The 5,373-nt window shown below is 37.4% G+C and overlaps 1 protein-coding gene across 3 annotated transcripts in view; it reads right to left on the bottom strand.

The window, feature by feature from the left end:
• Nucleotides 1-3,274: 3,274 nt before the first annotated feature.
• ERO1B (endoplasmic reticulum oxidoreductase 1 beta) overlaps nt 3,275-5,373 on the bottom strand; it is a 40,305-nt gene continuing 38,206 nt past the window's right edge. For all 3 annotated transcript variants that reach the window (XM_013943743.2, XM_067293371.1, XM_067293372.1), the window contains one exon: nt 3,275-3,937. The gene's annotated coding sequence lies outside the window, so the exon portion shown is untranslated. The remainder of the gene's footprint in view (nt 3,938-5,373) is intronic.

The following is a 5,373-nucleotide window of genomic DNA, read 5'->3' as shown; positions in this document are numbered from 1 at the left end:
ACAGGCTAAAAACTTGTAAGTTTGAAGATTAAAGTTCTATGATCATGTCTGTCAAGCAATTACTGGGTACATTTTTAGGTATTTTATTTCAAAGAGTAATTCAAATACTTGCATACTTATGTAAGTACACATGACCAGAGAGATAGATACATATAATTTTTTTTTTTTAATAAGACTAGGAAATCTAGAAATAGAATGGAAAAAGGAATACAGAAGAGCAAGAAATACTTTAAGCAGAAAAACCTCAAGTGGACCAAGAGGTTAAAATCAGCATAACTGGCAGAACGTCAGGAACGCCCTGCTTCAGCCTTATGCACTTCAGGGATGAATTTGATTTAAATGCTATTCTAATATATGAAACACTAGCACACAGTAAGTATTAAAAAAAAGAAAAAAAACAAACACTAGTCTAAGGCAAGCAAGAACGCTAACTATGCTTTAGGTTCTTTTTATTGTGCCTGATACTGACTGGTGCACTCTGCTGTGAAGAGAACAACCCCACACAGCCAGAACATTCATTTTCCTTCCTCATTTGAAACAAATACTGTAATTCACTCCTTATTTCCATAGGAAAAATCTGTATTTCTCATAACAAGCTCTGCTTCTATTGAAGAAGTTCATTTTGATGCATATTACAGCATCTCCAAATGGTAGACAGACTTGACATTTTCCTTTCACATACAACTTCAATAAATCTTTAGTAAGTAATAGAGAATTCTTGCACACATTTCCACAGATAATGTAGAGAAAGAAAAGCTCTGATATAAGAAATACTGGGCGGGGGGGGGACTATCTATCCACTTAAGCAGTGTTTTTCTTTATATCAGAAAACCCCACCACAAACCATATGCTTGATCTAAAGAGCTTCAGGCAGGTAGTCACTAAGATTTATCCTGTGGTGCACCAGGATACACTCCAGTCAGATGCCCACACTGACAGACTGCATTGCTCACAACTCCAGCCAGAGCAGGGTGGCAAGCAGACCTCACCAGGTCCACCTGGGAGCTGGCAGCACCCTAGCAATCCACGTCAGTGCAGCACTCCAGCGCCAACACTGGGGTGCCAAGGCTTCCATAGGGGCTTTGATTTTGGGGGCCTTTGCAGAAGGATCAAGCACAAGCCCTGCCCCTGGCAGAAGCAAAGTACACCTTTGTCAACATTTTTTTTTTTGCCCTCCAAAGCTTCCATTTTTTTTTGCTTTTTCCCAAATACTCTTTGAAGAAAAAAGCCAATTAAACTATCAGTCAGAGATTAAAAAGTATGCTACAGGGTTGGGAGAACAACAGAAATCCTATTAAGAAGACATCAATCTGAACTCCACAAAGAAGTGGTTGGACAAGATTCTTGCACCTTCAGAGAAAGAAGCACTGTAAGATGCACTGATTTCCTGAAGCTCTCATTCTCTGCTAGACAGCAGCCTGAGACAGCCTGAAAAATCAAAACAAAGCTGCAGCAGCTAGGGTAAGGAGGAATTAGTATGAAACTAAACACGCCTGAAACATTGCAAGTCTACAGCACAAATCTTATTACCAGCAAAGGGGAGATAACAATTTATGGGGAATCAGGAAGACATAATACAATCAAGCTACAGTACAAAAGTTGTGTAGCTGTTTCATAAGCTAAAACATATATAAATTGTTTAGATTACCTATTTAATATTTATTCTATATATCTATTATATAGATAAGTTATCCTTAGTTACTCCTAACACTTTAGGACACTGGAATGTTACTTATTAGTATTTAATCTTTATGAGGACTTTCTATGTTAACACTCTGAACAAAATTTCACACAAAAAGCGTAAGAAGGCCAAATTCTGCCCAAGAGAATTATGGGAAAAAAATGTGTAATACTCTTCCCAGAAAAATGTGGGCTTCAGCTGAAGCTTCTGGGTCCAGAAATGAATAAAAATTGAGGGAGTTTCTAATCTACACCCTCCCACTTCAACACAACCCACAGCCCTGCAGGGGCTCCACATCTCCTGCGAGCAGATTCTGCCCCATCCCTCTGCCTCCCCCCATACTCTTGATCTATTAAGGACCTGCTGCACCTTTGTGAAGTAGGGTCTTGAACCCACAAAACAACCACTATCCCTCAACCACCATTAACAATGATTTATGTAATACTTTGGTATATTAAAAAAAACTAAATAGCTGCTCTTAAGGGTATATTCTGCCTACAGAAAGCTGACAGGCTTCTGAGGCAAACAGTCAACTGAGATGACAAACAGTTGTCAAGTACTGTTTACCACAGCAGTCTCTCTTCTGAGTTAGTGTGGGCAGGTTCTTAATGTTTTTCTCTGTGAATCATAAGCACTCCTAGTTACTTAAAATGTGTTAAAAAGCTAAATCTCCCTGGAGTTGGTTGCTGTTCCAGGTTGGAATGAGAGCCCCTTGGAGACCTACTGTGGTGTTTGTACAAAACTGCATGAAGACCTAGGGCAAAAAAAATGGCAGAAATTATGTTTTTCTTCACACTAGATATAGTTGCACAGCAAACATTTAATTATGAGAATTCTACACTTAAAGCAAGCTTAATCCCTTTGCCACAGTATATTTGCAAAAGTGGACTTACAAGTGACTATAATCAATCACAGTAACAATTACTCTCAAACCCAGGAGACTTAAAGGACAACGTTAAAGGTAAGATATCTAACTTAAAAACCACCTCATTTTAATTACTGTTGGTATAACAGATACTTACCCACTTAAACTGAGGGCAGAACATGGTATATTGATACCCATATTGTTAATAAGATAATTTGTTAAATATGTACATGGAATGAAACAAAGCTGGAGTCCCATTAGGGAGCCCAACAGGGTGAACAAAACAGATATAAAACAATTTTGTAATTTCTTAAGCTGCTTTTGAGAAGTCAGGGAAAGAACAGACCAAACTCAATTTCAAAAATGAGCTTTTTGGTTCTTAATATAATTGGACTTAAAAACCAATGGCTAAATTTGGCTATATTCATACAGAAACATACTTTAATTTTGCCACATTAATTTCTGATGCACTGCTATACTACAAGACACCATAAATAGTAACAGATATGCAGCGTCATTTTTATGACAAATCCAAATGTTACAGTCATCTTTGGAACTGAACTAAAGTGAGAATGAGAGCCTGCTCATTATCTTAAGCTTAAATGACAATGACACACAAATAATTTAAATTGCATGATTCTTACAAAGTGTAGTTGAAAGGTAAATGAAATTAAAGGTAAAAAAAGATTTCAACTGAAAGATCTATAAATTACAATCACAAAAAGATGTAGCAGAAAATACTTTAATTTGCATTTTACAGATTCAAAGATTCAAACAGATAGCAAAGATTCAGAAATGTGTTTAGATCTCAGTAAGCAGTTCAAACATTAATTTTGATTTTAATAAATATCATTTTAATAGGCTAGATATAAGGAGGAATTGTAAAGTGATGAGTTGCTGATTGCTAGTTTATAAACATAAGCATCTAGCTTATTTACAACATATTATAGGTCATTTCCCAGAAAAGCACAGAGCAAGGTCAGATAAAGGTGACCCAACCATCAAAAACACAACTCAAGAAAGTGTGGCACAGTATTTCATGCATATACAGTGACATATAACACATCACCAGCTGAAGTAGGAAAACACTTTTATTATTCCAGCTTACAGAAGTCTGTATCTTACTTTTCTCAATGTATATTTTTATCTTCCCCTTCAGGCACTGAAGATGAAGCTTTTCAGCAACAGTGCCTTACATTTTACATATGCAGTTTGCACCAAATCTTTTTTACCATTTTGGTTAAGTCTTCATGACTTTGGGGGTGGGGGGGGCTTTGTCTTCTCACTACTTCTGTGATTACAATCAGTGTGTCATTTGTACAAGGAAATGTAATTTTGCTCTGAAATGAATGGCAGACAATGTTGACAAGCTGATCTCCATCAACAGGAAGCTGGAATTTAAAACAGTTTACAGCTTATGAACAGTGTAACTAACCTGATTCTTTAATATAAAAACAGATTTGTAATTTGCTAAAATTTACTTTAACATAAAGAACTAAGTCATCCGATTCACATGACAAAACTTCACAGACAGCATGGTCAAACAATGTACATCAAATACAGTAAAAAAAAGTGACAGGAAAATTGCTTCAACTAGATTTCTAACATGAAAAAAATCTTACTTTGTATTTTTACAATGACAATGAAGCGAAATGCTTTCCATATTAAGTGAGATGTACATTCAAATGCAACAGAACTTCCCTGTACACAGAATTTTCTATTGAATTGCATTCCTGTGTTTTCATGACACAAAGGAAGAGAACTTCCATCTCTTTATGCCCTTATCCAACTGTATTAACCTTGCCTGGTTTGTGCCAAAGAGGGTTACAAGGAGCAGGTATCCAGGATCTGCATGCCTGAATCTCACCTGTCCCATGAGCAAGTGCATGACACTAGCATATGATGCTGCTTCAGTGTCCATACATTTTAGCCAGGCACTGGTGGAAGAAGAAAAATAACAAGTTGCACCGCCAGAAGAAGGTTGGAAGCAATTCACTTTCCCCACAAAGCAAGGGGGAAAAAGGGAAGAAACAATTCTAAGACTCAAGTCCTTCCTGGGTCAGCGTAGACAATATATATAATTTTTTTCTCCCCACTAGAAAATCCTGCCTAAAGTTTTAGGCACTACAGTAATACAGAAAAGTCTCAGCTATATAGCATTCTTCAAATAAGTGAGCCTACAAGTTCCAGCCCTTGCAGGTCAATCCAAAAGGCAAGAAATTTACAGCCAACCAGAAAAAAAAAAGAAATCTCTTTCAATATATACACTAACCCAGAATAGTTAGATGTTCATTTGACCAAAAACAGCTGTTCACATTTGAACTAGTTATCTAGGTTCCCTTTTCAATTTAAATGGAGAAGAAAAACTCCAGGGTGAAAAGCATTGCACCCTAAAGTCTAATCCTGTACAGACCTCAAAACAGGTCAGATGAATCTGCCTAGAAATCACCTACTCTCCACCATTAACTAGGAAGGGAGCCTGTGGTGACCTGCTCAGATGGGGGTGCCTGCAGGCAAGCGAGGCTGCTGGGTAAGAACATGACAACGTCATCCCCAGACTGGCATCAGCTTTCTCTAACACTGTGTTAAAATATCTGCTGGCTTAAACAGGAACATAAGACTGGATACCAGTTCATTGCCAATTTATGCAACTACCACCAAAATTCTGTTCATTTTTTTCCCCCCCATTTAGCTTTCCCCAGTTCAGCTCAAGGGCTTACTTTCTCAAGAAACAATACTTCTATAGTACCAGCATAGCAAGTGTCAGCAGGACAGTCTGTCTCATTTCCAGTCAGGTAGAAATTCAAGCAGTTTCTAGATAGTCTGG

This window comes from Apteryx mantelli, chromosome 3 (assembly GCF_036417845.1).
Source record: "Apteryx mantelli isolate bAptMan1 chromosome 3, bAptMan1.hap1, whole genome shotgun sequence".
NCBI classification, from domain to species: Eukaryota; Metazoa; Chordata; class Aves; order Apterygiformes; family Apterygidae; genus Apteryx; species Apteryx mantelli.
This window is presented reverse-complemented; position numbering and strand designations above follow the sequence as displayed.